Source organism: Monodelphis domestica, chromosome 6 (assembly GCF_027887165.1).
Source record: "Monodelphis domestica isolate mMonDom1 chromosome 6, mMonDom1.pri, whole genome shotgun sequence".
Classification (NCBI taxonomy): domain Eukaryota; kingdom Metazoa; phylum Chordata; class Mammalia; order Didelphimorphia; family Didelphidae; genus Monodelphis; species Monodelphis domestica.
The window spans coordinates 248,827,889-248,847,289 of NC_077232.1; positions in this window are offsets into that span (position 1 = coordinate 248,827,889).

Sequence of the window (19,401 nt, forward strand, 5' to 3'; positions counted from 1 at the left end):
GTAGAGAATTTGACTTTCAAATATGATTCAAGAAAAGCAGAAAAAATTAACATGAAATATTTAAATCATAAAATCATAAAGGACTTCATAAGGTTAAACCATTTACCTTTTAATATGGTAATAATTAACATCTAAAAATTTCATAATTATTGGGTGAGTTAGAAGCATTCTCCATAGAAAGAGGGAGTGGGAATGAGTCAAGAGTGTTGAAATGTTGAAAAAGATGGGTGCCTTTGGAGAAGGAGGAAGAGAGAGGAAGAATGAGAAAAAATATGCTAAGTAATTAACAAAAAAAAGTGTAAAAAGAAGAATTTTTATAAAGGAAAGGGAAATGATTGGGAGAGGGAGAGCAAAACTTTAAACTAAGATCTATATTGGTTCAAAAAGAGCAAATATTCATTCTTATTCAATTGGTAATAGAAATTGATTTTACCCAACAGGGAAGAAGTTGGGAAACTGAATAAGAGAAAGAAGATTGATAAAAAGGAAGGGTGGATAAAAGAAAGCAGTGGTCAGAAACAAAACATACTTCAGAGGAAAAAGAATTTAAAAAGAGTTTAGGATAAGTAGAAGAAAATAGAATGAAGGGAAATGCAGTTAGTAATCATAATGGGATTGTGAATCAAAGTTAGTAATTATAATGTGAATGTGAATAGGATAGACTTACCCATAAAACAGGAGCTGTTGGAAGAATGGGTAAGAAACTAAGATCTAACAATATCTTTGTTTTGTTTGTCTTTTAAACAAGAAACCCAATTGAAACAAAGAGGCACACAATTAAAAGAAGGAACTGAAACAGAATTTCTTATGGTTTAGCTAAAATAAAAAAAGGCAGAGGTAGCCCTCATGATCACATACAAAGCAAAAACAAAAATAGACCTAATTAAAAGGGATAAGCAGGGAAATTACATCTTACTAAAAGAAACTATTGACAGTGAAGTAACATTAATAGTAAACATTTATGAACCAAGCAACACAGCATACAATCTTTTAAAGGAAAGGGAAATGCAACTATACTAATGGGGGACCTCAATTTTTCCTCTTAGAACTTATTAAGTAATCATAGAATAAATAAGAAAAAAGTCAAAGCGATTGATAGAATCTAATAAAAATTGGATATGCTAGAGTTGTGGATAAAAGTAAACAGGAATAGAAAGGAATATTTGTGTTTCTCAGCTATACATGGCACTTTACAAAAATTGAGCATGTATTTGGGCATAAAAACTTCACAACCAAATTCAGAAAAGCAATAGTAATACTATTTTAGATGCCATTTTAGACTAATTCAATAAAAAATTATTGTCAGCAAAGACCTCTGGAAGCATGGATTAAAAATTAATTGGAAACTAAATAATCTAATCCAAAATAATTAGAAGGGTCAAAGAATTATTAATAGAAACAATTAGTCATTTTATTAAAGAGAATGACAAGAACACTGAGACATAATTCCAAAATGTGTAAGATATGCTAAAGCAATACTTTGGAAAAATTTTCTATCTCTAAAAGAACACATTAGTAAAAGCTGATCAATAAATCAGCAATGTAATTCAAATAACTATAAAAAGAACGAATTCAAAATGACATATTTGATAATAGGTAATGGTGTGAGTAAAGATAAATCATTTCATTTTCAATATTCCCTTAAATTTCTATTGACTTTTTTTCCCATATGTAAAATGGTTTCCATTAGACCCATAGTATCTATCAAGTAGAGGTTTGTGAAAAATCAAAGGAGACTATATACAAAAATATTAGTATAGCTTTAATAACTTAAAATTGCACTAAGACTTTTAAAAGATCCTGAGTATTCAAAGTGCCTCATATTAAAGAAATGGAAAGTGTTTTGAAAGCTTTGAAGTAATGTACACTTTATTGTAAACATAATGGAATATGTCTGTTGTTGTTTAGTCATTTTCAGTTTTGTCTTACTCTTTGTGACCCCTTTTTGATTTTTCTTGTCAAAATGCTAGTGGTTTGCATTTCCTTCTCCATCTCATTTTCCATTTGATGAAATTGAGATAAACATGGGTAAAGGACTTGCTCCATGTCACACTTCTAGTAAGTGTCCAAGATTGTTGACTTCTTGACTCCAGGCCTGCCACTCTATCCCTTGTACGATGTAGCAGACCTATTATCTATATTAGATGCAAACACAACACAGACACAGACACACTACCATATATATATATATATATATATATATATATATATATATATACTTTATTATTTTTATTATTACTAGTTTGTGGATACAGCTGATGCAATATTTATTTAAAATGCTCATAAGGGAAAATTATAAAAGTTTTGAAAATCTATTTTAAAAGCTTACTAAAAGTTCATCATCTGATGCTATAATTAAGTCATAATAAATAGATTCTTCAGTGTTTTGAAGATATACGCACACACTTTTCATATGTATGTATATGTGTGTGAATATATATGCATATATGTGCATAGTTTAAATATATATTATAATCTATATATGTTCTTAGTTCCCTAATATATATTAGTCCTTAATGTAATCTATTCAATTATATCTATATGATGTAATTTATATGTATTTATGTGTGCTATGCATATTTAATTATCATTATCCTCACTATTATCATCGTAAGGTTATATTATTGTGCAGCTATTACCAATCACTTGGTTCTTCCTGGCATCTATTAACAACAAAATATAAGAACTGAGGTAAAATTTTTATCTGGCTTCAGGAAATCTAAATTTTAAAAATTGCCTTATGAAAACAATTTTAACAAACTTTTTTTAAAAAAAATAGATTATTACAATTAAAAACCCAAAAGGAGTATTACAATTTGTGATTTTGCCACAAAATTGCAATTTTAATTTTAAAGCTAAAATAATGATGTTTTATTGTTGTTAGTGGTAGTGATGTTTTGGGGGTTTTTTTGTTTGTTTTTACTATACATTTAGCTTAGCGATAAAAATGAACAAAAATATCAAAGCTTCAATAACAGTATTTCCAATATTAATCATTAAGTTATAGAACTTTAGGTTTAGAAGGGATTTCAGTGAGCATCTAAGTCAATGAAGATGTATTAATAGTTCTTTTCTCAGTTTTTGTTTTTTAATAATTTTTAATTTCCAGGAAGAAAAACAATCAGCCCAACAAATAATAGAAGGCATTGAGCCTTTCACTCGTTTAGCCAAGCAAACAAAGAAAGAGGAAGTTAAGCCTGAAAGTTCATCCTTAATCTAACCCATAGAGAATCCCACTCTTTTCTTTCTAGTTGTCCTTGCAATAATGCTTATACACAGAGATTCAAGCAATAAATGTAAATGAGGCTTTAGTTCTTTATTGTCTTACTCATTGTTTGCTTTGCTTTGCTCTGTGTGTGTGTGTGTGTGTGTTTAATCATTGCCTACTATTATGGAGCATAAGTTTTTTATATTTTTCCATCCTTTGTTAAAATGAAAAGTTGTAAAATGGATTATATATTTTATTGTGTATGTATACATTCATATAGACACATGTATTGCTCTTTTTCTACATATACACATATTATCTTTATTCTTACAAATGAGAGCTGTCTCAGAGATAAAATGACTTACCCACTTAAGCATAAATGAGTTCTACATTTCTGAAGCCAATATTCCTTCTCTTATTCAATTATATTCTTACTCTTTATGAAAATTAGGAATATATTCTCCTAATCCATTCGCATTTTCAAACACAGATTAAAAATCACCCCAGCAAGCATTAATGTAGCTGTACTATACTGTGCACTGTACAGACAGCAAAGCATTCAGCAAATAAAACCAGAAAACGAAGGTGTTTTATGACAATCATCAATGTACCTTCACCACAAAAGTATTGGGCTATTTTCAGTGACTCACAGCAAAGTGAAGTCTCCAAGTTCTTTTTTCTAAATTGTGAGGATGGAGAAACATTTGATATAACAAGGCTGCCAGGCCAAAGGATGGCGAAATGATAACATGTCTTTGTTTCACTGACACTTCCTCCAGGGGACTGTTTTGGACAGATTGGTTATTGGAAGTTAAGTTTCACAACTGTTCTCATCCAAAGCTCAGCTTAACAGGGAATAGGACAAAAAACTGTAATCCTTCCGTTGCTTTGACCAGATTCTTATACTGAGTTTCACTTGTAACTAAAACTTTATCTTTCCAAAATACCTCAATATTTGCACAGTAGCCCCAACAGATTTTGTTGAATTGAACCTTTTCCTTTTTTTTTTCAAAAGCTATTCCTTCAGAAAACTCATACCTCTCTCCCAGTAATAAACTCCTATTTCATTTATCATATTGAGCAAGATGACTAAGAAAGCCAAGTTAAAGAAATCATCAGCAAAATGATTTAAGACAGGGAAGAAAAAGTCCCAAATCCACCTCTGTAGGAAGTAAAAATCATTTATTAATATTCTACATGCCACAGCGTGCTAAGCATTTTACAACTATTATCTCATTTAATCATCAAAAGATAAGTGGATACTATTATTGTCATCATTTTAGTGATGAGGAAATCAAAACAGAGAAGTCCTGTCTAAGGCTTCTCACCCTGATGAGGGTGCAGAAAATGTAGGTGCCACTCACCCTTTAAGTCTAGAAATATTTTAAGTGGAGAAAGTATACACATGGGCCAATACACAAGTGCTTCAAAAAAGAATTTTAATTCAGAATTTGCTTAGCCCAGATCCACCTACCTGCCTCTGTCAGAGTATATAATATGCATCTCTCCCATGGTTCAGTGGGAAGATTGGTGAAATTTCCACCGAAAATGGAGTCACAGGTCATGAATTCAATTCCTGACACTCTCTTAAAGTATAAGTCAATCTTCAGTCATCAGTGTCATCAACTGTGAGATCAAAATGATAAATTACATAAATTCTGAGCTCCCCTCCAGTCTAACATTTATATCTTAAGGTTTGAAAATTTGAATTTTTTCTTAATTCAAAGCAGTATAATATATTACTATATTATACAAAAGAGAAGCACAAGGAAAAATATTGCAGAGATATTGCTATTTATTTCTTATGTCACATTGTTCTATCTTCTTGGAAGTCTTTTATTCCTCCTCCTTTTCCCTTTACCCAGATCATTCCTAGCTCAAGCCTCGGGTCCTCCAAGAAGTCTCCCTTGATTATTTCACTTCTCATTGACTTTCTCTTTGCAATTAATTCCTATGGATTTGAAAGACACAAGGTCCCACAGGACCAGATTTGGAATTGGATGAGACCTTAGAGATCACCTAATCCAAGCATCTTATTATACAGATGGAGAGGTTAAGTGATTGGAACAACGTCACACAGGTAGTGAGAGCTAGAGACCCTAGCTGAACCATTCTACTTTTATGCTCAATCCAATCCTTTATTATTCCTTTTAGCAATTACTTTCTTGCACTGTTTCCTATGTATTTCATACTGCTAGACTTGACATCCAAAGTAGATTGTAAGATCTCAGAAGGCCAAATTTGGATTCTTTTCCTCAATGGTTACTAGCACAATGTGAGGCAAAGGGGAAATTTTTGGTAAGAATATGTTGATTGATCAATTGTTTGAATTCCAGTATAAATTTGCCTGTATTTTTTAAATAGATGGGTTCTAAGTACTCTGTCATTTTTTTTAATTCCAGCCTATATAAATGACTCTCTAGTAAATCTTACAACATAAATCATTTCACATATTTGCTCACCTGCCACAGAACCTGATAGTGTGCCCTGGGGGATGGAGGATTTGGTCCTTTCATGTGTAGAACTTCCAACCTGATTCTTTGCTGTCCTGATCGGTAAGTGCCTCGCATGATCCCCAACATAAAAACACATTCTAGTCATACTTCATTTGACTCCCTGGCCATATTTTTTTTCTTCTGCCTGGCAAATTCCCTCTGATGCCATCCCTTCCCCCCCTTTCAATTCTAGAACCATGATCATATCAAAACAGGCATTTCTACTTAATATATAAAGGTGTTAATGTCCTCTGCTATGGAACTATTCACCATTCCTGACATTTTCCAATCTAAATAGCCCTTTCCTGACCATTATTTCCCTATAATGTCTTCTTCTATGAAAAAGTAAAACCCTGAAAGCAAATATTTATATTCATATTTGTATTCCTAGTTTTTCTTAGCACTATGCTAAGCACAGGACTTGACATACAATAATAAATACTTTTTATGGATTCATTTATTTATTCTTTCATTCATGCATATTCCATCTAAACCTAAATATCAAATCATATCCTCCCTTCCCCCTTTAGAACATGGTGGAAAATGTAGCATTGTCCCTATTTCTTCCTGATCTCTTAGCTTTTTGTTTTAATCTGCCTATTCACTTCAAGATAATATTTGAGGAAAATGAGTGACTCAGAGTCTGTTCGGTACATTACTAAAATGTACCAGGATAAGTCTTCATTTTGCCTTATGGGGTAGACTGACATCTTGATACAAAATTATGTCTATTTAAACTTTTTAAAGTTAGCATAACATCTATAATTTTACTTGGTGGAGAATCTTCTCCCAAAAGGAAGAGGATTATTTCCCATGATGTGACTGGCCACTATTTCCTCAGTGGTGAAGTTTGCCCAATAGAATAGTTGCATCAGTCAGTCTTAATTTAGGCAAAAGAATTAAAGTGAAAAGTACACATAATGGAGTATGTGGCCTTGTTACACTAGATGGGGGTTCAGAAAACGTAGGTGCTATTCATCAACAAAGTCTGGAAATGGTTAAACAGAGAGTATGTGCACAGGACTCAATACGCAAATGCTGGCCCAATGTCAGCAGCCATGGGCAATTATTTGCAGATGCATGTAGAGTTAGATACGCTCCTGATTATCCTTTTGCGTGACCAACTATGCTATATTATGCTATAGACTCTGCACCTGTGGACATTTGCACACTCATCCTTTTAACAAGCCCAGGATTTCGGAAAGGGGAGAAACATCTCTGAGAAAAGGAAATCCAACTGGAAGAATCAGTTGAACACACAATTGCTTAGGCACAAAGATATTTGGTATTAGGAAGGGGATGGAGAATAAAATGATGATGAATAAAAAAGGTCATGTCTTAATAGATCAACTGGACATTTTCCATCCATTGTATTGTTCATTTTGTCTTTCTTCAAATTAATAAAATGTTCCAAGTTTCTTTAATTCTAACTTTAAAAACAGTCACAATAGTAAGATTTCAAAATAGTATATTCTAGGAAAATCTAGGTGGCTCAGTGGATAGAAGCCAAGAGATTAGAGGTCCTGGGTTCAAATGTGACTTAAGGTACCTCCTAACTGTGTGACTGGGCAAGTCATTTAACTCTACCTAACCCTTATCAGTCTTATGCCTTAAAACCGATTCTTGATATCAATTCTAAGATAAACAGTAAGGGTTTTATTTTAATAGTATACTCCCTAATGACCACAATCATTTCAAAAATAGTAATGATAACAATAATGTCAATTTATGCTGGAATTTAAAATTAATCCTCCCAGCATTTATTTAGTGCAAGGAACTACGCTAGGAATTAAGGATAAAAACACAAAAATTAAACAGCCCTTGCCCTGGGAGAACTTACATTCATTCATTCTCATAACATCTTCATGAAAGAAAAAAAGTATTGGAGAAATGATGATCATTATCATTGCATATATTCTCAAACTTCACTATGGAGAGTTTAAGTGAACATATAATTAGCCAGTGACCATTAGTTGCATAACTTAAAAGTAGTCTCCCAAATCAAGCCAAAGTGCCCTCTCTTAGAGCACATATATGTACCATGCCACCTAGCTGGATATTAATGGCCTGAGTTTTTTCTTGAAGTTATAACAGAAGAAAAGCTAGATCTTCAAAAATTCTTATGCTTTTGCTTTCACTCTATATAAACACTTTCACTCTATATAAATATATCCTCATTAGACAAGAGTAATGAGTATTTTTCCAAAGAACCACTTCAACAAGAAGAGAAAAATAGACCTTGTCTGAGACTGAGCAATTTTTTTTGAAAGATATGATAAAAGTAAAGAGTGTGTGGAAAGAAGAAAATCAGTGTTATCTCTTTTCTATAGAAATTCTATCTTCTCTAAACATTAATCTATCAGAGAATATTTATTACTAGACCCTCAAGAGAGTTATCCCTAAACTAGGAATATAGTCAACACCAAGTTCAATAATTTTTTTCTTAATCTTGGGTGCAAAATAACAGAATACATAGCCTAGCAAAATAATCATGTCTAAACTCCAACATAAACATAAAAATATAAAAATTGCTTCTTTACCTCTTTCTTGCTTTTTCATATGATCTTGCTGTGTTCAGCTTCCTATACCATTTTGCAAGCCCAATTTATATCCTATGTGCGTATTCTATGAACCTTATCCCTAAATATTTTAAAGGTCTAACTTCAAGGAAAAACTCAGGCCTTCCACATCCAGCTAGGTAGCAAAGTGCTGGGCCTAGAGTAAAAAATAATCCCTTTCCTGAGTTCTAATCTGGTCTCAGATATATTTATAGCTGTGAGACCTTTAGCAAGTCACTTAACCCTATTTACCTCTATTTCCTGATCTGTAAAATGATCTGAAGAAGGAAATGGTAAACCACTCTAGTATCTTTGCCAAGAAAAGCCAAAATGGAGTCACAGAGTTGGACATGACTAAAATAAATGACTGAACATCCAGTATAAGACAAGGAAAACATCCAGTAAACTCTAGAATCACTTCTTAATTATGTTTTTCATTGCTTTAGAGAATAAAATGTATTAGTTTAAAAGGATGCAACAAACTGGGAAACATTTTTATAACAAAATTCTCTGACAAAGATCTAATTTCCCAAATATATAAGGAACTAAGTCAATTATACAAGAAATCAGGCCATTCCCCAATTGACAAATGGTCAAAGGATATGAATAGGAAGTTTTCAGGTGAAGAAACCAAAACTATAAATAATCACATGAAAAAGTGTTCTATATCTCTGAGGTACCAACTCATACCTAGCAGACTGGCCAATATAACAGTAAAGGAAAATAATAAATGTTGGAGGGAATGTGGCAAAATTGAGACATTAAAGAATTGTTGATGGAGTTGTGAATTGAATCCAATCATTCTGGAAGGCAATTTGGAACTATGCCCAAAGGACTTTGAAAGAATGCCTGTCCTTTGATCCAGCCATGCCACTGCTGGGTTTGTACTTCAAAGAGATAATAAAAAGGGTTGTATAAAAATATTCACAGTCACACTCTTTGTGGTGGCAAAAAATTGGAAAATATGGAGATGTTCCTCAATTGGGGAATTGCTGAAAAATTGTTGTATATGATGGTGAAAGAGTACTATTATATAGTGATGAACTAGAGGATTTCTATGTTAACTGGAAAAACCTCTGTGAACTGATGCAGTGAAATGAGCAGAACCAGGAGAACATTGTAGACAGAAAGTGAAACATTGTGTAATGAACAAATATAATGGACTTTGCTACTAGCAGCAATACAATGATCCAGGACAATCCCAAGGGACTTATGAGAAAGAAGTTATCCATATCAAGAGAAAGAACTGTGGGAGTAGAAACAGAAGAAAAACATATGGCTTATCACTTGTTTATATGGGTACCCAATTTGGGGTTTTGGTTTCAAAAGATTGTTCTATTGCGAAAATTAATAATATGGAAATATGTATCATAACATTTGTATAACCCAGTTCATTTGTTGGCTCCAGGAGGGGGGAATTGAAGAAGGGAGGGAAAGAAAATGTATCTTGGAAACATGGAAAAATATTAAAACATTTTAAAATTGTATCAACATGTAACATGGAAAAATATAAAATAGCAAATAAAAAAGAGAATAAAATATATTTAAAATGTAGTACAGTAGAAAAAGGAAAACACTTCTGGCTTTGGTGTGGCAGGGGAAGAAGACTGGTGTTCAAAATCCCATCTTGGACATTTACTAGCTAGGTGACTCTGGGTAAGTCCTTTTATCTCTCTGTGATTCAATTCTCTCTCTTTTTTTTTTAATATCTGATTCAATTCTCTTATTTTCTTCCCAACTTGACTCATTTCTCCCCTTCCTCACCAGTCATTTGCCCAACCTGAAAATGCTTCTGTCATGAGGCCAATTTTCAGAAATAGTAAGTCCATGAGTCCTTTAGCCATGATCACTTTACACTAGGTTTGACTGATTCTCTAAACTTCTCCATCTTCTTCTTAGTGGCCTTGCCCCCTCTCCCTCCATCATTCCTTCCATATCTCTTTACCTATTGTCTTTCCTCATTAAAATATAAGCTTCTTAAGGGTGGAGACTGTCTAGTTTGTTTGTATTTGTATCCTTGGTGCTTAGCACAGTACCTGGCACATAGCAAGTGTTTAATGTTTTGCTATCAACCTATTTATCTTTCCATCCATCCATCCATCCATCCATCCATCCATCCATCCATCTACCTATCTATCTATCTATCTATCTATCTATCTATCTATCTATCTGTCTGTCTGTCTGTCTATCTATCTATCTCTGTCTATTCATCTATGTATGTTAATATATTCATATTCCATCTATGGGATATTAACATATTCATTTTCCATCTATGTATCTAAGTATCTATGTATGAATGCATCTATCTACATATGTATAATACAGATATGTATATATCTATACATCTTTCTAGCTATCTAGCCATCCATCCCATCCCATTCATCCATCTGTCTGTCTGTCTATCTATCTATCTATCTATCTATCTATCTATTTATCTATCTGTTATGAAATGAAATAATTAAAGGTTCTACGTCAAAGGACCTTGGATGATTAAATGATATAACAACAGGTCTTACCTCAAAGGCAGTTAAGTAGTATAGTGGATAAAAGTATCAGACAGAACCAGGAAGATTCATCTTCCTGTGTTCAAATCCAACCTCTGATAGTTAAGCTATACGACTGTAGGCAAGTCATTGTTTGCCTCAATTTTCTCATCTGTAAAATGAGCTGGAGAAGTAAATGGCAAGCCATTCCAGTGTCTTTGCCAAGAAAAACTCTAAAAGGGAGTTTTGTCAAGAGTCAGACACAATTAAAAATGACTGAATAATAACAAAACTTCAAAGGACCTGGAAGGATCAAATGAAATAATAGATGTAAAGTACTTCATAAACCTTAAATAGGTATATATTGTTGCCCCCCCCAAGTTGCTTAGTTGCCCCAAGTTGACCTTGAGCAAATCTTTTGTCCTCTTAGGGCTTTACTTTCCCCATTTTTAATGTAAGAGAGTTGCTCAAGATCAGTGATGGTGAACCTATGGCACAGGTGCCAAAGATAGCACACAGAGCTCTCTCTGTGGGCACATGGTCATGCACCCCACCTCCAGAGTTCATTATTTAAAAGGCAGAGGGACTCTGGTGAATCTGCTCCTTTTACCTTCTCCATCATGTCTTTTGATATTTTTTTTCATATCACCCACCCCTCTGTTCAGAAGCCCAATGGGAATGCTTTCTACCCCCTCCTCCTGTGTGGGATAATGGGGCGGCAGGGCATGCCTGGCACTTGGTGGTGGGAGGGGCATGGCACACAGTCTCTGGGGGGGGTGAGCATGGCACTTAGTCTGGGGGTGGGGTGGGGGCAGGGTCCAGAATTCCATCTATGAAAGTTTGCCATCACTGATCTAAATGATTTTTAATATAAGCTTCTTCTAGGCAAATCTATTTTATGTTTCTCTATTTATGCTTAGATTTTATGATGAGATTTTGTATATTTCTAATAAATACATTAAATTAAACTAACCAGCAATTTGAGGCAGTTGATAAAACTGTCCCATAACCCTGAAGGAAACACCATTAGTCTGTCAATTTAAATACAAAAACCTGAAACTTAAAAGAAGTTCACCTGGCTTTGCATTCTTGACCCACAACTGACAGATCACATTAGTCATGGAATTTTGAGACTGTAGATTTAGAATTGAAAGAGACCTTAGGGACCATCTAATCAACCAGAACTTGAGGCCAGTCATGTTGACCCAAAAGGTTCAAGGTTCTCTCTAGGAGAGATAAATAATAAAGCATCATCATTTTTTTTTATCTAATGCAGCCACCCCTGGGTAAAGTTTTCAGGGACCTTTTCCTCTGACACTGTGTCATTCTTTCTTTTCCATCCCTTTCCCTTTATCTTTCTTATTCTCTTTTATCATAATAAAATTTAATAACTTTAAATTTTTATCTGTTAAATTTATTTTAATTATAAATTAATTAACTAATACATGATCATTTAATTCATTCTATTATTAAAATAGTATTGATATATAATTAAAATGTAAAAAATATCATTTAGAAGAGGATCAAGTCAAAGTACAAGGCAAACAAAAATATGAGGTTTTCTATCTGAGAGAAGAAAAGATAAAGCTATTGGTGTAGACGTATTTATTATCACTTTACTTCCCTTTATGCCCTCACCATCATTATATCCAGGCTTAGAGGGAGGCATATCCAGAAAATGTTGAGGTCAATCTTTCCTCAATTTCTAACTATACCCTACTGAAGTATTGGCAAATTATTGGCACACAAACTGCTCCCCGCATGGAAGAGTGGCTCTGTTCCCCCTCTTTCCAGTGACCAAGGACATTTTTTGCATGCTTTGTCCCTCTGTCCAGCCACCCAAAGTAAGCACTTCCTCACTGCTCTCTAGGAGTGTTGGGTCAGGGGGCTCACAGACAGCTTGAATTTGCCCTTTGGGCACTTGAACTCAAAAACCTTCACCAATGCTGCCCTAGAATCTCTAGTAACTTTTTTTAAAAGCATAGTATCATAGCACAGTGCCAGGGGCATAGTATTCCATAAATATTTTCATTTATTCATTAATTTACAAGATCACATTGTTGATTCAGAGGCATAGAGAGATTTAGTGATGTACCTTTTATCATAGGACTTGTAAGTACCTGAAGACAGGATTTGAATCTAGGACTTCCTGACAAAAACACATATATGCAGCTGGATGGTTCAGTAAAAAGTATTCCATTGGATGAAGAAATATCAAAGAATTGATGACATCTCTTCATACAGATTTAGAAAGCTAACAGTAGTGCAAAGAATGTTATTTTTATTCTTATGAGAAACCTGCTTTTGAATCTTAAGTCTTCTGTCTTTTAGTCATGTGATTTTGAGCCTTAGTTCCCTCATAGGAAATGGGAGGAAAAATGGAATGTATTCTAACTACCTTACAAGATTGTTCTGAGCAAAGTCCTTTGTAAAATCCACAATTCTATATAAATGTGAATTGTATTAACCTAACTATACCGATGTTAGCCTTGCAATAACAATATAGTTGGTTGTCATTCTATCATAGTTGTGAAAAAATCTTAGGGGAGGAGCAACTAGGTGGCTCAGTCTGGGATATCAAGTCTGGATATGAAAAGTCCTGAGTTCAAATCTGAACTCAGATATATCCCATTGGTGTGACCCTGGCCAAGTCACTTAACCCCAATTTCCTAGCTCTTACCACTTTCCTACCTTGGAATTAATAGTTATTATTGATTCTGAAATAGAAGGCAATATTTACAAAAAAGAAAGAAAAATCTTGAGATAATATGAACAATGGACCTCTATTTTGTGTAGAATTATGTATAATGATTCTTTGTGACTAATCTTCAGAAATAGACGGCTGGAAAAGGAAGTTGTACTCTTAAGGGAAAAATAATAAAGGTTCTAAGAAAGAGATAAAGAAATATACTTCCTCCATTACAACAGAGAAAAATAGCAATGGGATACTTTTAGAACATGAGAACATAGGAACTGTTAGACAAGGTTTTTATATGGGATTATTTGCTTTATTTCCCATAGCCAAAAATTAGGATTCAATCTGGACTAGGAAACATGAGTTTGATATAACAGTTCCCTTGCTAATCACATGCTAGGCACTTAATAATTTTTTAATAAAGTAATGAATATAAAAAAGAATAACAATGTTTAGTATTCATATTATACTTTAATACCTAAAGAGCACTTTGTACATGTTCTCGTTTAATACTAACTAAAATCCAGTGAGATAGGTATTATTATTAACTTATTTTGAAAATGGAACAATTGAGGCACACACAAATAGCTTAAGGGATTGGCCCAAAATCATAAAATTAATAAACATCTGAGGTAGGATTTTGATTCACTCTTTCTGTCTACACATCTAGCATTCTATTCAACACTTTTGTTGTTTTTCAGTTTCAGTTGTATCTGACTCTTTCTAACCCCATTTGGAGTTTTCTTGGTAAATACACTAGAGTCCTTTGGCATTTCCTTCTCCAGCTCATTTTATAGATGAGAAAACTAAGGCCAAGAGGGTTAGGTGACTTGCCCACAGTCACACAGTTATTAAGTACCTGAAGCCAAATTTGAACTCAGGTCTCACTGACTCCATGCCTGGTTCTCTCTCTCTCTCTCTCTCTCTCTCTCTCTCTCTCTCTCTCTCTCTCTCTCTCTCTCTCTCTCTCTCTCTCTCTCTCTCTCTCTCTCTCTCTCTTTCTCTCTCTCTGTCTGTCTCTGTCTCTCTCTCTTTGTCTCTCTCTCTGTCTGTCTCTCTCTCTGTCTCTCTTTGTCTCTCTGTCTCTCTCTCTCTCTTTGTCTCTCTCTCTCTCTCTGTCTCTCTCTGTCTCTCTCTCTGTCTCTCTGTCTCTCTCTATCTCTTTGTCTCTCTGTCTCTCTCTCTCTGTCTCTCTGTCTCTCTCTCTCTCTCCCTCTCTCTCTCTCTCTCTCTCTCTCTCTCTCTCTCTCTCTCTCTCTCTCTCTCTCACATTCTCTTTCCTATTCCCTTCTCTTAAAAAAAAAAAGCAGGCTTCTGCATATCCTAAAGAATGGGTAAATATTAGACTTGTGGTTTCATTGGTATAGGAAGCTACAGGTGAGGAATTTCTCTTTCCCAAAGCAAGTCAATATCTTGCCTTTTACAGTGCTGCTTAGAATACAGAGAGATTAAACAGATTGTGCAGGATCTCCCAGACAATTTGTGTCTGAGACAGGACTCAAACTCAAGTCTTGCTGGCTTTGAGACCACCATCCTATCCATTATCCTACACTGAGTCACATGCTTTGGATTATTCTCACTACGCAACAGAAAGTGCAGCAACTCTTGCTATAAGTAGTTTGCTGCCTCTCAATTGTGTAGAGGTAGGGAATGGATTTCTCTCGAGCTTCCTCCCTTTGGAACACTCTGATTTCATAATCCTGTGTTAAAAATTACTTGAAAAGGCCATTCAATTCTTTAGTAATGGCAGCTACCATAGAAAATGAGCTCTGCATTCAAAGAACGTCGAAAGCTACTACTGAGCTACCAAACAGGGTCACCTCTTGCTCCCTGCCATATGGGGATGGGAGGGGATCGGAAGAAAGTCTTTAAGATTTAAATTCTCCATGGAAAGTTTCCCTGCACCGAGCTGGGGCGGAAAGGAGCTCTTGACTAGGCTTCACCCATAGCAGGTGCCCCAATTCCTAATTATCCTGGTTTCAACTCTAGTCAATCAACTTCTCTTTCTGGCATTAGCCCAGCTCTGCCATCCCATTCCCTTAAATCTAAATCTTTCTCCACCACTTCTCCTGTCTGATGCCTTGAAACCTGGATGGCAGGTGCTTCCTTAATATAACTGTAATCCCAAAACAAACTTGTTTCCTTCCAGCTCTAATCTACAATTTTGGGATTCTAGAATTTTTCCAGAAACATTAAAAAGATTTTTCTCAAAGAGCAGCCTGGGGACATTCTTCCAGGACTTTATGATCTATGGGAGGACTCTCCAAACTTCATGAACTTCAGCAGCATAGGTTTAGGCACTATTAATCAACCATCCTTTATTAAGTATTTACTGTGTGCCATTATGTTAGGAATACAATTTTTAAAAAAACAGCAATACTTCCCCCAAAGAGAGATAGCACATAAATATGAATTCCAGTACCTTTCTTCTTAAAGCTATATCTATTTCTCCCCTATTAGATTGTAAACTTCTTGAGGAAAGGAACTGTCTTTGCCTCTTTTTGTATCCTTAGAGCTTAGTACAGTGCCTAGCACATAGTAGGTTCTTTCTAAGAAACCCATTCCTTCTGACTGATACTTTGTATGATTTCTAAGGCAAAAAAAGTGGTAAGGGCTAGGAAATTGGGGCTAAGTGACTCACACAGCAAGGAAGTATCTCAGATCATATTTGAACCCAGGACTTTGTGTCTACAAGACACACGTAGTAGGCTCTTAATATTTTATTGATTGATTTCTATGAATTAAATACTTTGTAACTGAAAGGTAATCTTAGAAGAGAAGGCAGTAGCTGCTGGAAGGACTAGACAGAATGTGTCAAAGGATATAGTGCTTGTTTTTCAAAGTCTCAACACCATTGCTCTCTCAAACTTTCCTTTGACTTCACGTCTGAAGGATTTCTTCAATCTCCTACTTTTAGTCTATCTCCCCTTCAAAATATTCTGCAATTACATTGCTAAAATCATCTTTTTCAAATCCTTATTTTCACCATGTCAGGTCCCTGCTCAAGAACCTTCCACAGCCTTTTCCAGGCCACCACAAAAGTATAAATTACTTTTTTTTGTCTTTGAAATTCTGCTATAACCTAGAACATTTCTAAGTGGGCACATCTTTATTTTCCATTATGTGCCAATAGAAACCATTCACTACATACTAGCCAGTACTTTCACTCATCACAGCATATAGTAAGGATAATGATGATAACTGGAATTTCTGGAGCATTATAGGTTTGCAAAACACTTTTTATACATTTGGTCATTTGAGCCCCACTCTGACTGTGTGAGACGGGTACTATAGATAGGACTAGCAATGATTTACATATAAGGAAACTTGATTTGAGGGTCTCTGCATCAGAAGATCAGATATCTTAAGTTAGAAATTATTTCAGAAGCTCCATATTCTAGCCTTCTGATTTTATTGATGGAGAAGCTGAGGATCAGAGATGACAAATGATTTATTCATGGTCACAGTTAGGAAATATTAGAAGCAGGACTGGAACCCAGATCTACATAAAAACCAAAATACTATAAACTATGGCACATATCTTACTATGCCCCTGAAATACACTTTACTTCTGTTCCTTCTATCTAGAATTGCTTCCTCTCTTCCCTTCACCTTCTACTCCTACTCATTATTCAAGACTTGCTGATTTCAAGTCCTACCTTTGTAATCTAAGGCAAATGTAATTAAGATAAGTATGATTCCCAAATCCAAGAGTTCAAAACCCCAATAGTCTCAATTCCATTTGTACCCCACTCTTTGGGCCCTAAACCTCCAGATAATTTTTATACACCTTTCAATAAATTGGGAGCTGAGGGTGGGTGATAAGGATGAGAGAGGCCTTGAGATTATTAGATTATTCCATATAAGAATCAGTAGAACAAATTAAAGATGATATTGAGAAGAGAGGATTGGTGGAAGAGGGAGGGATTTAAGCTGCCTTCAAGTACTGAATGACTGGCATATGGCAAAGAGATTGACTCGAAGAGCAAAACCAGGAGGAATGGGAGGTAGTTAGAGACATATTTCGCCTTGATGTCAGGAATATACTTTCTAACAGGAATTAGAGTTGCACCAGTGTGGTATGACCTGTGCTGGGAGGTAGTTGGTCCCTGCTCCCTAGAAGCCACCAAGAGGCTAGACAACCATTTGTCTGCTATGCAACCAAGTTGATTCCTGTTAAAGATACAGATTTGAGCAGGATAATTTCCAAGGTCCATTCCAATTTTGGCATTGTGGATTCTATTTCTCTCTAAAGCTTTCAGCTACCATACTTGTTGATCAGTCATTTTTTAGTTGTCCTCGACTCTTCATGACATCACTTGGGATTTTCTTTGAAAAGATACTACAGCAGTTTGCCATTTCCTTTTCCAGCTCATTTTCCAGATGAGGAAAATGAGGTAAATGGGATTAAGTGACTTTCCCAGGTCATACAGCTCAAAATTTCTAAGGTCAGATTTGAACTCAGGAAGATGAGTCTTCCTGCCTGGAGGCCTACCACTCTATCTATGAACCATCTTGCTTCCCAGCTAATATTATAGCACACATTAATTTTCCTTCTAACTGTCTGATAGTTTACAGACCACATAATTCATTAAATAGTACATTCTCTGTTATTGTTCTCTGTTTCTCTTATACTATCTCCCCAACTAGATTGAAAGCTCTTAAGGCCAGGGTGTAATTTTTATATTTTTTTCCTGCATCTCTGACAGTATCCAAGTACTTTAATTGCCACTGGATTGATAGATAAAGCCTCTACCCACTAGATGCCAAATTATGTTTTGATATCATTGATTTTATGCATTTCAACAATGTTTAAAGCAAAACATCCCAATATGGATTCTGTGCAGAGAACAATTTTCTCTAAGATTTTTATATCCATAGAGAACATCTCTGAGATCAGGAATTGGAAACAGATTTGGGATACTATTTGATTCTCACGCTGCTTATATGCCAACATCTTCTTGGCTACATATTTTTATTTTTTCAAAAACCACTTTGGAATAGACATAACATGGCAAACCTCAATATGATCTTAATGATGAATGATAAAGATATAATAACAAAATAATAAAGAGCACGAAACTATTTTATTCAAACCACATTAAGCCTAAAAGACATGCATTGAAGCTGCTGAAATTCTATAAAATCAGTATGTTTTCAAATTTGACATGTAAACCAAAATGTGGCTCTATGGCAATGCAGAATTTAATGAATGGAAAACCAGGTTTTAATTTCTTCTGGTGAGGGATGAGGATGATAACAGGGCTTGGGAAGAGTAGATACATTTCTGGTAAGATAAAATATTGCCTAGGTATTATCACTCACTCTGGACGTAAATGTCAATTCATTGCTTTTCTGTGATGTTTCTGAAATAGAAATCCCATAACCAGTGGTGGTCAGACCTCAAAAGGTTAACCACCATGTTTTAGCTACATATCCATAAGTTGAGATTCTTCTCCAAACTATTTTATGATCTTTTATGGTTTATACAAGAAACTGGATGTTGTAGATGAGTGTCAACAAGATTGAGCTCTAGTTCTGTCATTAGTGAGTTGTTTGACCTTGAACAAGTGACCATTTCTCTAGGCTTTATTTTACATTTTTTTTAATTTTGTAAAAAATTTTTGTAATTGTAATTACAAACAAAATTACCCCCCCCCAAAAAAAAATTATCAAATGCAATCATTGGCCTAGATAACCTCAGGTTCCTTCTACCTTCCCATTTCTATAATTATTGTTGTTCTTCAGTCATGTCTGACTATTTAGGACCTCATTAAGAGTTTTCTTGAAAAAGATGCTAGAAAAGTTTGTCATTTCCTCCTCCAACTTATTTTACAGTTGAGGAAATTGAGACAAATATGGTCAGTGACTTGCCCAGGGTCACACAACTAGTAAGTTCCTGGGGCTAAATCTGAACTCACCATCTAGCTTCCCAATTTTATGACTCAAGGAGCTTAAATAT